Here is a 16,328-nt window from a genome sequence, read left to right as displayed (position 1 = left end):
ATAGAATAAAGAACAACTTTAGAGAAGGGAAACTGTACCTTCCACAGTGGTTCGAAAATAAGAAGCGGCAGCGCATGGAACTTAGTGGGGAACCCGACAGATGGCGCTACTTAAACAGGAAGCGGAAATGCTTTTTTTTAGTACACTATTCAATATGGCCGCTTTACACCGGTGCCGTACGCTGGGTACGCGCCGTGTTCGCCTCGCTGGCTTTGCGGCATGCCTCAGCTGCCGCGTTTTAATGGCCAGGAGACTAAAGAGCCTCTACTTACGCCCATACAAACAAGCCACAAGTGAGTGAACAGGACGTGCGACTTTATTGGCAGAATAAAACCAGTGCACCTTCTCATACAAGATCAGAAATAAAATTTGCATGTCGAGATGCGCTGAAACCATTAACGCGAGCTCGTAAACTGCTCACTTTCGTCGCCGCACATGGCGATCTGGTAACGAGCGACAATCAGTAGCGCAAGCAAATTGGGGAGTGCACCACCTGTTTGCATTGACAGTCGCCGTAACTTGCATTGCGAAGCAATCCGGTGACGCAAGGCATCTGCTGCCGCAACCAACACAGCGACATGGACTAAACGGCATTTTAGCGTTCCCGCCTTTCCAACCTGCACGTTTCTTTTTGTTCTTTCGGGGGCCGCTAATGTGTAACTCATAGTTGGTGCGCCACATTCTCCATGTGGGCATCACCATTTTGCAGCCACTTTTGCAGGCCTTTCCACCCATGTGGCTATCAACTTCGGACCATGTAATAACGTGTGCTGTCTCCGTTCACGCCACATCACGGCCGATGAAGGCCCACAAGCCTACTTGGCCGGCGGCTGCAGCAAGAAATGTCGAATGGGGAGAGCACCAATTACGGTGCATGTAAATTGGGAGTCTTTGTCGCTGTGTGGACTGCAGGAGCAGATGGTTACCTCGGGAGACTGTTGCCCATGCAGCTAACCAGGTCGCCACATCGAAGAAACATAACACGGCGACCATTATCAAATTAGACTCTGCATTCAATCACCGCATAAGGTTCAGGAAATACACTGTACATTGGCTAAGATCCACATGACAACAGTGGGCATTCACGCACTACAAGTTGCTTACAGCACATTCAGCTATCCGACTTCAGGCACAGTGCTTGCCTACGTCGCACATGGTCGTCTAGTAACGAGTGACAACCAGTAGCACAAGCAGATTGGACAGTGCCCCACCTGTTTGCAATGACAGTCACCGTAACTTGCACTGCGAATCAATCGGGTGACGCAGGCACCTGCTGCCATAGCCAACACAGCGACATGAACTACCTGGCGTCCTAGTGTTACCTCCTTTCCTACATGCACGTTTCTTTTTGTTCTTTCAGTGGCCACTAATGTGTCGCTCACACTTGGTGCCCCACCTGCTCTCAATGTCGATGTGGTCTGTTTGGTGGTAATCGCCAATTCGCAGCCACTTTTGCAGGCCTTTCCACCCATGTGGATATCAACTTCATACACTTCAAACCATGTAATCATGTATGATAGTCTCTGTTCACGCCAAATCATGTACAAAGAAGGCCACAAGCACACTTTACCCATGGCTGCAGCAGGAAAGGAAAAACAGGGAGCACCAATCACAGTACATGTAAACAAGGAGTTCGTGTCACTGTCTAGACTGCAGGAGCAGGTGCTCACCTCGAGAGGCTGTTGGCCAATACAACTAAACAGGCTGCCACATCCCAGAAATGTAACACGGCAACCATGACCAAGTGGGACAACATTGAAACAAGATTATGTAATCAAATCACTTCAGCATACTCTAACATAACGCTCAATCTATACATTGACACTATGCATTGGCTGCGATCTACATGACAACAGTTAGCATACACGCACATGGGCTGCTTGCGGCACATTCAACCGTCCGACTGTAGGCATAGCGCTTGCCTTCGTCGCCCACTGCAGTCTGGTAACAAGCAACAACCAGCAGCACAAGCAGATTGGACAGTGTGTCCCACGTGTTTTCACCGACAGTCGGCGTTGAATGTGAGCAAGTTTCATCGCGAAACAATCGGGTGACGCAAGCATCTGCTGCCACAGGCAACAGCGACGTGGAGTGCCCGGCATATTAGCGTTACCGCCTTTCCAACCTGCATGTTTCTTTTTGTTCTATTGCATGCCACTAATGTGTAACTCACACTTGGTCCGCCACATTCTCTATATATGGACATGGTCGGTTTTGTGGACATAACTATTTTGCAGGCCTTTCCACAAATGTGGATATCAACTTCATACACTTAGAACCATGTAATTATGTACGAGAGTCTCCGTTGATGCCAAATCATGGCTGAGGAAGGCCACAAGCAAAATTTGCACACGGCAGCAGCAGGAAAGGACGGAACGGGGAGCACCAACCACGGTGCGTGTAAATTCGCAGTCTATGTCAATGTGCAGACTGTAGGAGCAGGTGCTTGCCTCGAGAGACTGTTTCCCAATGCAACTGACCAGGCTCCCACATATGAGAAACGTAACACGGTGACAAGTACCAAGTCGCACAGCGCCGAAACCATATTCTGCAATCGATCTCTTCAATGTAGCTTGCACAAAAACACAGGCTGTCGAGCAAGAATAGCAATCCTGAATGAGACTAGGAATTCAATATGGGAATGAGAAAGCTTGCATTCAAGAAAGAAGCCACTCTACCTTGCAAGCATTGAAAGCCAAAAACATTAAAAAAAGTTAAATGCTACATAGCACACAGTGTAAAGGCTTATGCAAGACACACGCCAATGCCACATCAGCTATTTCAGGAGAGGAATTGCACATGGCAACATACACTAGAAAGAACTGCTACACATATGTTATGCTACTAGACAGTGACTGGCATTAAGTATGAGCAAAGAATCGGTTGACCTTTAATGTTTGTATGAGGAATAGGAATGATCTCTAACAAAAGTGTGGAATGAAGAAGCGTGCATTCATTGAAACAAAATTATACGTGGCAAGAATTGGCAAGGCCAGGGAGCTCCCTAAGGAAGGGCAAGCTGACAGAACACTCTTAGCCAGCGTCGTCTGTGCTTGTTCAGAGGTTGCAGGTACATCTGAAGACAAATACTTTTTGTTGTTGAGGTACCTGGATGACTCGGCCAATATCCGTGCTGGTGGAATGATGGCGTAGGCTCTTTTCACTCTTGAAACAGTCGTCCGTAGACTTGATATCTCATCCAAATAATTCTGGAATGGCTTCTTTGTTCGTGGTCTTGTGAATTCAGCTCCAGCCCCTTCCTGTTGGTGTAGATGGGGGCTCCCGTGATGACCAAGATGTACTTGGCACAGACTCTGTTGGGGCAGAACAATAGCACATGAGATACAGCAAAGATTATCCAAACTCATGTAGTGTTTTCTTTTATGTTCGAACTAATTATGCTGAACTGTAAACATGAACAAATGTTCATATCGTCTGCTACAAAGAAATGACATGTATCTCAAGACTAGCAAGCCAATACAGCATATATCAGGCATATTTATTTCTGAACCAGGTGTTGTTTACCTCGTAGTAGCAGCCAAAGTCCACACAATGACCTTGTTGTAGCAGGCAGCAGCTTCTGTTTAGTGCATGGAGTGTGTTGCTTTAAACTGGTGCCATCCTCATTACTGCATGTCTGGAACAGAAATTTTGACTGCATCAGAAATTGAATAAGCACAATTTTGCAATATAAAATGCGAAAAGGTGCGACATATACATTGCAATGGTTTGTGACTACAGAACACATGCAAATGTACACTGTTTGTTCCAGGGCGCTTAAGCAGCATGGTAAATGAATATGGTTACTCCCCGTAAAATCGATGTCTGCGTTACTACAATGCATGTCAACAGCTTAAGTATTATTAAGATCACAAGTAAGAACATTTGTGCGCTCGGTTATACACTAGAAGAGATCACACTGCTGATTTCACAAGCAAATAGATGAAAGACGTGAAGCTATTAGAATTGATGCATTCTTTTTGTGCATGAACGTGATGGACAGCTTCACTACTGCAAAAATAGATGTCCTGAGGTAAGCCAAACTGAACAGCAAGAACATTTGGAACCAACAGGTACTAAATATGGGTGAATTATCATGTGTGCAACTGTTTAATACATTAAATTCAAGCTTCAGTTTATCAAAAGGTTATTCGGTTCTGTGAACGAAAGAAGTTGCCGGTGGACTCGAAAAAATATATATATATTGATAAGGCAACTCAGTCACTTATGGCTACGGCTAAAACGAGATGAAAAATGTGACGCGCGTTCCGATATCGTTTCTCTTTCGTGAATGTGTGCATAATGATGGCCTCGCAACTGAAAGTTTATTTCGGAAACAGCAACGGAGGGTCCCGACTGCCCTTATGTAATGCAGCATCTAGTTCGTTAACTTACCTCCGCCTGTAAGTTAACGAGACGAATAAATTACATAGCGATTGAAGCAGTGATGTTAAACGACTCACCGGTATTGCTGTCCCCAGTCGCAGCAGGACCCGGCTCCCATTTCGATGCAGACGTGTTCCACATGGCTCACGACTGAAACCTAGCTTTCAGGCTTACACCCCAAGTTAAATAACGCGAGATATCGAAGCGCAATAAACTGGTGTTAGCACAAATCAACCAACCAATGTACGAACCAAGGAATCCGTACCTGCCGTGCACGCGAATATACCGGTAAAAATTTTAAATCCAGGCCAGAGGTCACGTGGGAGGTCGGTGATGCTGAACGCTATTTTGCGTTTAAAATGACAAAAAACAATAAAGTTGGTAATGAAAAGTACAATGTAAAATTAGGAATTATACTTTTGTAGTCTTTATCATGCAATAAAAACGCTTCGTTTACTGTTGAAGAAAGTTTGAAGGTTAAAATTGCGCTTACTACCGCGCCTCTAGCGGGAGATAATGCGCTCAACGGGGAACCTTTTTAATTGGCGTACTATGCCTGTTTCTTTAGCAGCGCCGCGCGGTCGATTTTTTCGCCCTCTGTGGCCATTTGTTGAACTTGAGAGTGTGCCACCCCTGGTGGAACCAGGGCCTCTTGCGTGGGCCGCGATGCGGTGGAGGCGAGCGCCAGCTGGTGTTAATGCAAGGAACTGGGTGCGCGGCTGTGTTGCCCCCAAGACGCCCATCGCGCCGGCGCAATATTGAGGACGCCGCGGCCGGTCTGTGAACGCCGCGGCTGGTTTGTGTGTGTGAAGGGGTTTGTATGAGTTTTCGTTTAGCAGAATTACGTTTTCTGGTATAGTAAAATTGTAATCCCAGAGCTATCATATCAGTCGGTTCTATTCTTGTCGTAGTTTACGATATTTCTGCGTATTTACCTTGAGAACTTCAATTAGTTCAGTCAATGCCTTGCATCATACAGAAGCCCTGGGTACAGGAGGTTGCGAAATCTTTTTGCCGATGCGACGGCGGACGCCGCATTTCCTGCGACACGGACTCCTTAAGAGGAAGCTGTAGCTCGGGTCTAACTCCGACGCGGCCTATTCAAATACATGTAGAACGCAAAAAACGCTTTTCTGAGATAACCCTTGGATCTACTGAAATAAAATTCGTTGCATTCGAAATGAAATTTGTTGTATTTGCGAAAATTAAAGTATACTGACTGTGGGAAGCGGAATTTCGATTTAGGGGTGAAGTTATGATGAAACAAAATTTCAAAAATTGGGAAGCTTGAAAAAAATGGAAGGACGAAGTTTACATATAAACAGATCTGCATAAGAACACATATCGTGGTTGTATAAACGGCACCCAGTAGATCACTGAAAGCGGGAAATACAACGTGTCATTTTATATCCTACCTGAATTTGTTACGTTGTGTACAATGTTGTTGCAAAGCTCCATTTTCGTATTACTAAATTTTTTAAGATTCATGTGTAAGATATCAATTTTGTCCGCTTTAGATGTACTACTAGATTCAATTCACAGAATCGTGATGTCATTTTTGATTGCTGAATTGCAGAGCTGTAAACTCGATAGTTTCGTATTCTGAAAATTTTCGATGTTGGCCTATGTTTATTAAAATACTCACGACCTAGATGAAAAATTTGAAACCAACAGTCACTCGACCTTAAGCTTTTCTTTTAAATCCAACAAACCTCGCGACATTCGGTGCAGTGGTCGCCGAGTAAAACGAATTCTCTTTTTGCATGTATTTACATAGCAGCACCCGAGGTAAAGCTTCCTCTCAAGAGGAAGCTTTAGCTCTGGCCCAACTCCGATGCGGCCTATTCAAATACTTGTAAAACGCAAAAACGTTTTTGTGAGGTAGCCCCTGGGTCAATATTAATTAAATTTGTTGCATTTGAGAGAGAAAGTTAAATTCTAGTGACTGTTGGAAGTGGAATTTCAATTTAGGTCCTGTATTTCCTTAAAAAAGATTTTCAAAAATTCGAAAGCGTGAAAGAAATAGAAGCATACAAATTGTACCAGTATACAAGTATACAAATTCGTACCTCTGCGTCAAGAACAGATATCACTGTTCTGTAAACGGCAAACATTAGATCTGTGAAACCGGACAAATTCGGTATGTCATTTTTACATCTTACATGAATTTGTTGCGTCGTGTACAAGGATTCTGCAAAAGCTGTATTTCCATATTGCTGAATTTTTTTTGTATTCATGTGTAACATCAATTTTGTCCACTTGAGGTGTACTATTAGATTCAATTCACAGAATTGTTTTATCGTTTTTCGTTGCTGAGTTACAGAGTTGCAAACTTGATAGTTTTGTTTCTTGAAAATGTTCGAATTTTCCCATTTTTAATAAGAAATTGACGACCTAAATAAAAAATTTGAAAGGGACAGTCACTGAACTTTAAGTTTTTCTTTAACATGCTACAAACCTCGTCATATTTGGTGCAGCGGTTGCCGAGAAAAACGTATTCTCCTTTTGCATGTATTTAGATGGGAGCGCCCGAGCTAAAGCTTCCTCTTAACGCTGTCGCGTTAAAAGCGTCCGCAACGGCGCGCGCCAGCTCAGGCTTCGCATGGTTGCGCCCGTCGAAGCCGCCACAGGATGGTTGGATGGATGTTATGAGCGTCCCTTTGGAACGGGGTGGTGTGTTGCGCCACCAAGCGCTTGCTATTATACTGCCTAATGTCCTACCTAAGTTAAACAATAAAAAATAAAGACTGGGAACTCCCACACCCAAATTTTCTGATCTCCTATTGCTAACTGTGCTTTTGTACGTCTCCGTTTTTTGTCGTTTCCCTACTTTTCGTCCACCAATCCTCCAATCGCCTCTTGCTAATGCCTATCGCGAACATGTTTACTTTTCCACTGCTCCCGCTGAACCCAAGGGCTTCAAGGAGGCAAGTGGTGCCTAAATCGCCCGCTGGATAGACGTCTTCACATTCTAATAAAACATGCTCTATAGTTTCCCTAGCTTTACCGCAGCAAGCACATGCTTCTTTTTCCTTCTCATATCTCGCTTTATAGGTGCGTGTTCTAAGGCGTCCCGATGTCGCTTCGAAAAGTAATGAGCTTCCCTTTGAGTTATCATAGTTTATTTCTTTCCTGATTTCGTTTTTTCCTCTTAAGGAATTACTCATGGCTGGTTTCCTTTCCGCTTGACCGTCTTTGTTGCTGTGTTGCCCACCCTACAGGCCACATACTTGCTGGTAAGCTTCCTAGTTCTTTTCCTCCACTGTGAATCAATGTTTTTCCTGTACAGATACCTGAACACTCTCCCAGCCCATTTACTTTCTGCCAGATTCCACAGGCGTTCTTCATACTCAATTTTACTGCGAGCTTCCCTCACTTCAAAACTGCACAGCTTCATTTGTAGTCTTCCCGTGAGCGCCCAATGCGTGGCGACCCGCTGACCAGCGCCATTCGTAGCAGAGCCACCTCGCGGCCACTTCCGGCTACCGCCGGCGCGCACCCAGGAACCGCGGGAACTTGCTCGCTTGCAGTGAGGCAGGTGCGCGCATGTGCGCAACAGGGGTGTGCCAGGCGCTCTCGTGTCCCGAAATATTTTGTGGCCGAGCGTACGCCATCGCGCTACTGGAAATCGCTAAACAACTGAGACACAACGAGAAAACGGATGATTTGTCATGTTCAGCTAGCACACTGCACGTCGTGAAGAAAGCTCCCACATGTAAACTGATATCGGTGAAAGAAGAACGCAGATATACGAATGGCGCATTTAAACTAAGTATACAGACATGTTTGTAATAGAAGAATAACAATGTTTAGTAGTTTAGCCTGACGGGTGAAGCACTGAAAGCAATAGCAAGATTTTAGCGTAGTGCTTCAACAACTCCGTCGGTGTTCTCACTACACACGGTCACGGTGTATTGTCGCCACACAGCACGCAAGGACATTCCGACTGTGCAGGAGGAACAGTGCCCTGGCAGCTACCAGGCGTCTCACAATGCTCGAGTGATGAATAGCTTTGCCAGGTGGCGCTGTGGGCGCCGCACCTCCATTGCGCACTAGAGGTGAGACCTACGATAAACGATCGACGTTAGTCAGCGACAAGTTATCAGTCAGCGTCTGTTTAATCCATTACCTACTATGCTTGCTAATATAAATAATCCGTACTTTCAAAATGGTACAAAAAATGTTTCATGAAATCTCTTTATAATATACCGTATTGACGTAAAAATTCATGCTGATGGTACGAACCATGGGAATTGGCGGTCGGGAGGGTAATTTTGTATAGGTACAAGCGTGTGTTAGTGCTTAATACACTGACACTACGTAATGTTAACAGATACGTGGTATTATGTAGATGCTATACACTATAGCAGGACACAACTTAAGAAACTGCAGTTGATAACGAAGGCGCACGGATCGCGCGGGATTGTTACTCCGCCAACCAATCAAAGAAGCAAACAATATCGTCGTCATGCGACCATTTCAAAACGGCGTCGTACTTTTTACCTCCTTAGCGTCTGCTATTCTTAGGAGTATTTGCATGGGCGGATGCGATGACGTGTGGAAGAGACGCGGAGAAAGTGTATGAAGTCTGAGCTTTTCACGCTTCAAAAGTCGGCGGCACAGTTCATTTCACATATGACCTTTTTTTACCCATGAAACTTCACTGACAACTGAAGAGAAACTTGGCAATCAATATTTGTAAGACAAAAATGTCTACTCATCATGTAAGACATCACTGAATGGGGACCAGCTCTGTCAGGATCGACTGAACGTGCTCGTCGTTAAGTTCAGTGTGAGCATCGAAAAATGTATAGTAGTTCAAGCACGCACACGTTGCCTGAAAGAAAAAAATATATAACACATCAAGGGAGGCATTGACGCGTGAGCAGCCCTGTTTGTGTGCTCGCTACTCAAATAGTGACTCTGTCTTTTCGAGGTAACAAGTACTGGAATGAGGCTTGTTCATGCGCATGAATGCTTCACGGTTTTCGTTCAGTGCACGAAAACCGTGAAGTTCCGTGCAGTCCTGTTTACTTGCCGTTACCCGGCAATCACTGCGCCAGTCACGAACTCGACACGAGCACCCGAACGCATTCTGCTCACCTTTCTTCCACATCGAGACCCAGTTTTGTGTATAGACCGTTTTTTCGTGGGCGCCGCCATATTGTGAACGCAGTGGCGCCGCCTATGAGCAGCGCCATACTGGCTTGGGTGAAAGCGGTCTTTTGCATGGCAGGTGTACGCTCGGCGGCAGGTTCTGGCGTTTGTTTCCGCGGTCGTGCGGTCTGTTTAGTATGACGTGCGTCTACTGCGTGGTAAACGGTTCTGTGAGACGTGCTGAAGTGGTTTAAGGCGTCATGGCCGGAATTTTCTGCTGAGCGTTGAGGTGGACGGAACACGCAGCGCGATGTGTAATCGCATATTTGAGCCTATATACAATCAGCCTCGGAGATCAATTGTGTATCTCTGAATGTTCCAATCACTAATGTGATCTTATTGCAGTATTATCCTCTATTTCTAAGCTGCGGTTTAGGAGCCATGAAACATACGCGACGATCGTAACAGCGTGTGTATAGCGTTCTGCTACGATAGGAGCTGTGCTGTTTGACAAGCGTTCAAACTTTTCGCTGCAGGTTACATTGCGTGACTACTTGGTTGGATGGATGAGGTTTCCACCCATGAATAAAATAGTTTTGGCTAGTAATAGCAGCATACCTTACAGTCTGAATTAAGCTTGTTCAGCAAAGCGACCGTTTACGAACTGCGCGAGCGTCCTAAGCAGTAGCTGGATTACAGATATCTTTGTTCTATATAGCGCATGGTCCAAACATACGGCATCAACGGTTATATATTTATCAACGTTGTGCGGCGTTAGCCTGTTTTCTCTTGCTTTTTAGAGAAAGAGGATGATAACCGATTTTTTTTTCGGTTGTGTTTGTTCAGTGCTCTACGACGCAGTCACACGTATTACGGAAATTTTGCGCTCAAATATAGTCATCGCATTCTTTTTATGCGAACCCTCTCATATATGGCTGTATACAGGCCAAAAAGGCAATGCCCTATCACACAGCTTATATAAGTATCGTGCTGGCTCACCAGCCGCAGTGATCGCTGTGTTGAGCAGCGCAATCGGCCTCATGCAGCAAGGCTAGCGTAGACATATGGTAATTTCAAGCATACTAGACTCGAAATGCGTGAGAATGATGGCAGTGTATCACAAATATTTGATAGCGCCTGCCGCTCAGATGTTTCGTGGTTGCCTTAGGTTGGCCGTGCACGAGCATGCGCTCTTATGTTTTATGTTTTACTCCCTGTGCCAATCGATCAGACAGTGAGCTGATTTACCATTTCATGCTGGTAATACAGAGACGCCGGTTTTGATTGTTGAATTAAAATCGATATAAGCAAAATAGTAAACAACACATACACGCACCGCGACTGATAACGCGCGTACACCGCGGCTGATTATGCGCGTCACATTTTCGCGCCCCCAAGACATATTTCTGCCTCCAGTATAGTTATTGATGCCCCGAAAGGCTTCCCTGGCGACCTTGAATGAACGGACATGGCGTAAATGTCACAAAGTAAGATCTAAAACATCTCGAAATCGTTCCGCAGCACGCGACAGCGATACTTTCAAGCAGCGCCGCACCGGTTCGCCCAAGCCAGAGAGGAGGAAAGGCTCCCCGCGCGCCCTATCCTCCTCGCCCGATGAAACGGTCTATACGGGTTGACCTCCGGCCACTCCATCCGCAAATACAACCGAGCAGAACAAGAATAAAAAACACTGAAAGGTCCTGAACAGCACTTTTATGCTGTTCTCGCAGGTTCACAGCGGAGCAAGGTATGAAGCAAACTATCACGAACCTTACGGCAACAAAACGAGTACCCACCCGATCAAGCTTGCTGGGCACGAAAACCTTTCTGTTTAAGGTCACTCTACTACAGTGTCTTTTCTGTAGTCCCTCGAGAAACTTGTACAGCCGAATGTACTCCACACAAACAGAAACTTCTGTTTCCGTAATCATCGATCTCAGCGTTCTTGCATGAGCAGCTTTCTCGTGGGCTGGTTGTTGGCGCAGCCAATGACGGCACAGAGCGGCTCGGAGGAATTGCATTTGTGCATACCGCTCAGCAGGTGTGGTATGAACACGCCTAACGCAAACTGCTCAGCCCCGCGGGGGCGTCTTCGTCAGCAGGCGCTTGGTGTGTTGCGACGCTAGGTACCCGAGCACACGAGGGTTGGACCGTACCGCGCCTAGCCATGCGTGGCTTTGCCTTGCCCGGGGAAAAGGGGATCCTGCGGGTTGACCGGACACTGAGGGTTTGGATCTTAGTGGCCCAGCTACACCTCCTTGGCCTCTGCTTCACGTAGATGGCACCTCCGGCCTTACCCTACCGGGGTGAATCGGCAGTAGCCTTTTCCTGTCCTACCCTGCATCTTTCACTTTCGTATCTCCCTTCTCACAACTCTACTGCCTCCTCCTCTCTTCTTGGTTTATTACCCTCTTCCCGGTGGCTAGGGCTAACCTTGTGGGGTGACCTGTCCTGAGTTCAGCCATATTTGGTTATAGTTGTGCCGTACAGTTGGCGTCGGTAGGACTTGCTTGCCAGTTCCTCTCCCGTCTCCGTCTCACGTCCCCTGGCAGTTTTGTTATGTTTTGATGACAAAACAATAAATAATTAATCGCCTCTTGGAAATTTCGCTATTTTCGCTATAACCCGCCGTGGTTCCTCAGTGGCTATGGTGCTGGGCTGTTGAGCACGAGGTCGCAGGATCGAATCCCGGCCACAGCGGCCGCATTTCGATGTTAGCGAAATGCGAAAATAACCGTGGTGCTTAGATTTAGGTGCACATTAAAGAACCCCAGGTGATCGGTATTTCCGGAGTCCTCCACTACGGCGTGCCTCATAATTAGAAAGTGGTTTTCGTACGTAAAACCCCATAATTTAATTTTGATTTGTGCTATTACATCAGTTACGGTTGCTCCGATAACATCGGTGTTGCGGCTGTTTTGCTGCGTTATTTGAGTAATCTTGTACAAAAAGCAATATCTTTGCAAAGAAAAACATTCGTCCCTCGTCAAACTATATTTACAATAATTTCGCAAGGAATAAATTTATTGCGTCCAGACAGGGTTGTGCTTGGTATGATCATTAGTCTTTCGAAGTACGTGACACAAATTATACTGAGGATAAGAAAAACGGTTTCATAAGATTGGAGGGCAGGGGAACCTTTCTGAAGTATCTCCTACTTTGATATCGTATCTACTGAAGCAGCGTCCAGACGCCTCACAGCAAACATCGACACGGGAGAGCCTTAATGCTTGCGATACATACGGTATGTTTAATTTTGATGTTAGCATAACGTTTACAAATAATTTATGACACGCTGCACAATTCCACTTTTTGAGTTGGTCTCAGAAGCAGGCATTAGTTGCATAAAAAATCAAGCTAACTATACGCATAATTAACAATTTCGATTTCTTTAGCTTTTAAGCTACTTCCTTTACACCACAAATTCCTATTTACGAAGTGCAGCCGGTGAATTTTACGGCTATATTTACCAGGAACGAATTTTAAGTATGACATCAGTTATGAGATTGGCGTTCCGGAAGTTTGCAACGACATGCAACGCTGGTGCAGCAACGTTGTAGCCTAAATGAGTGTAAGGCGTTTTTTGTTGCGTGTGTGTGATTTTTGTTCAAGTTCTGGTGCTTTGCGCGCCGAAATCACCATACGATTGTGAGGCATGCTGTAGTGGGGGACTCCGGATTAATTTTGACCAGCGGGGGTTTTTTTGAACGTGCACATAAGCGTGCACGCTACACGCGTGTTTTCGTATTTCTTCCCCATCGAAATGCGGCTGCCGCGGCCACAATTCGTGTTTTCTTTTTTTTTTTGTAAGGAAGTGGACCAACAGTGCATTTTCACCGCAAGTTTGACTGCGCTGGTCTCAAACATAGTGCTGACTCTGAAAATTTCGTCGGAAGCGAACGAGCCTTGTGACATCGCTGGCTTCAGTGCGTGCGTTGCAGTATATCGACTCAAGAAATTAGTTGAACACTGATTCAAATCAGTTTTATTATTAGTCAGTTATGCGCATTGGGTTTCCGCTCAACTAATCCATACATCTCCGAGTACTTCTGCGCAATAAGTAGATTTGCGCCGACCTCCACAGGTGATTTTAAAAAAAGTATTTCTGTGAACATTAAAATAAAACACGCAGTAGTATAATGCCGTGTTATTCCTCTACAGCATTGCCTTCTGTGGGCATTCGAAATACGTGCACGCCGGCCTCGAATCTCTTTTTAATACACAGAGGAAAAGAACCGCGGCTTCAGACTGGACGCCAGACGAAGTAGTTAGTGGACGCGACAGGCGGTGTCTGGATTACGTGGAACACGCCGCCCGAATTTCCAAGCACTGAAGCAGCGCGGTGACGCAATCATTCGTGTGTCCTGCACCTCACTTTTAATTTCTGAAGGGTCGGGGGTTCGGTCCCCGTGGGTCACCGGTGGGCGCGATTGGCTCTTCCTAGGCAGTGTGATGCATCGGAAGCTGATCACAAGGACGCAACCATTCGAGGACGGCGGATTGGAAAGGCGAGGTACAACAAACCGAGATTCAAGCGATTGCGGTAAACCTGAACGATGATAAATGGTCCATATGAACTTTGGACAAATGGACGAATGCACTTTTACACTCGGAGTGTTGAGCAGAAGTGGTCGTTTTTGAAAATAAATTTAATGAATTAGTACAAAAATACATACCCCTGCGAGTTGTCCGGTTTAACCACCGAGCAGCGTGGTTTAGGCCGAAACAATGAAACGTTCCTTTCCTTCGAGCGCGTCCTAGCCTTACGTGAGGCCTCTTTACAGCGAAGGACCGGTGGAGGAAGCAAGCGTAGTCCGAACGCTCCCCATCGCCCGTCCTCACGTGAGGAGCGGTTGCCGCATGCCTGGGTTCGAGATTATCTCTTAAAAGCTTTACGCGAACGCCATTATTCAATAAAAAATGTATCGTCGCACAATCTTTAAATTGAAGAGCTAATATAGAGAAGCGTGCACGCTTTCTTCTAATTTTGTTTACTAAAGTTAAAAAAAAGTAGCGCATTACACTGCAGGACTTGATGTGCTCCATCAACGCTGTTACGCCGGCGTCGTGCAATGCCTAGCAACGCTTTCATGCCCCACGCGTGACTCAAACGAACATGTCTGGCAAGACGTACCGTGCTCGCGCTTCTCCACAGGTGGGTGACAGCGCGCACGCGCTAGCAAAGGTCACGTGGTTAAGCAGTGAGGTGAAGCGCTCGTTCAGGGCCAGGAGCGGCGTAAGGACGCATGAAGGTAGCTTTCGAGCTACCTTATGATGAGGAAGAACCAAGCAAGCCTTCACCGAGGGCCCCTCATTAAGGAAGCTTTCAGAGTGACATAAGGTAGCCTCACCGCAATGAAGGCTTCCTTACTGAGGTAAGGAAGATTTCATTGTTTGGCCCTTAATGTATCCCTAAAACGTATCTTGGGCAGGAAGAAGCGGCTGTTTCGTCAAACTAAAGAAAAAAAAAACGGAACACAACTGATAGCTGGCGTGCGTATCAGGAGGTTGCTTCACTGTTTAAATACGCAGTCAAAGAAGCCAAACGTGTTTTCTTTTGCAATACACTTCCATCTCTGCTGACTCAAAATACTAAAAAAATTTGGAAAACTGTCAAGGGTTCCAAATGTAACACAATATCGTTAATTGATGTAGATGGGGCTGTTGTTCCACAAGTAGAATGTTGTTCTGCACTCAATGAAGTGGCTTCTAAATCATTCTTGAATAACGTGTTGCCATGTGCTTCTCCACCTGAAGTTGTTAAGATGAATTTTCCTCGCATGGAGCCCTTGTTAATTTATTACGATGGTGTCGTGAACTTGATTCGTAAGTTAGATTTCGTCATCGTCAGGAATAGACGATATTAATTCCAAGTTTTTGAAAAATACCGTAGTGTACTCATCCATAATTTTGTGCAAGAACCTTTCGAAATCTATTCTGTCGTGCTCATTACCAAAGGATATTAAATTCGGCAAGTTGGTTCCATTATTTAAGTCTGGCGACGTGAATTTACCTTTAAATTATAGGCCGATTTCTCTAACAAGTCTGATTTCTCTAACCCTTGCTTTTTGTCATTTATATTAATGGCTTGCCTAACTGTGCAGCGTCCTCCATAAGATTATTTGCAGACGATTGTTTCATTTACAGAGTAATATCATCAAATTCTGACACTCTAAAACTACAATCTGATCTAGACACGGTAACTAACTGGTGCGATACTTGGAAAATGCGACTTATCAGCCAAAAGTGCCAAGAAATGAGGATATACCGCAATACTGCTTCGTCTAACCTGTCCAACTAGCACTTGAAGAACTCTGTGCTCGACGAAGTCGGTTGCTATAAATACTTAGGCGTACACATAGCATGTAATTTTTCCTGGCAAACACACATAAACCACATCACTAACAATTCTAACCGTACGCTTGGTTACCTCCGTCGCAATTTCTCTATGGGACCCGCTAAGTTAAAGCTACTTCTGTACAAAACAGTAATAAGTCCTAAGCTTGAATGTGCCTGTTCTGTATGGGACCGTGATTTGAATTACTTAACAAATGCAATAGACTCTATACAACATCGTAGCGGACGTTTCATTGTTACTAAGTATTGCCGGAGATGAAGCGTAACATCTATGAAGGCTACTTTAAACCTCCCTCTCCTGTCATCCCGTAGGAAGTTAGCACGCTTATCACAACATTTATTATTACAATCCGGAATTAAAAAGTGAACTTTTGTCCGAACCTGCATACATATCATGTCGTACTGACCATCCCCATAACTTGAGCGTTCCACATTTTCGCAAGAATATATTTTTTTTATTCGTTTATTCCTGCAACTACCTATGAATG

The 16,328-nt window shown here is 45.3% G+C and overlaps 1 protein-coding gene across 1 annotated transcript in view; it reads right to left on the bottom strand.

Moving 5' to 3' along the window:
- LOC139060956 (uncharacterized) overlaps positions 1-16,328 on the bottom strand; it is a 278,066-nt gene that overhangs the window by 132,562 nt on the left and 129,176 nt on the right. The gene's annotated exons all lie outside the window — the stretch shown is intronic.

Source organism: Dermacentor albipictus, chromosome 6 (genome assembly GCF_038994185.2).
Source record: "Dermacentor albipictus isolate Rhodes 1998 colony chromosome 6, USDA_Dalb.pri_finalv2, whole genome shotgun sequence".
Taxonomy (NCBI): Eukaryota; Metazoa; Arthropoda; class Arachnida; order Ixodida; family Ixodidae; genus Dermacentor; species Dermacentor albipictus.
This window is presented reverse-complemented; position numbering and strand designations above follow the sequence as displayed.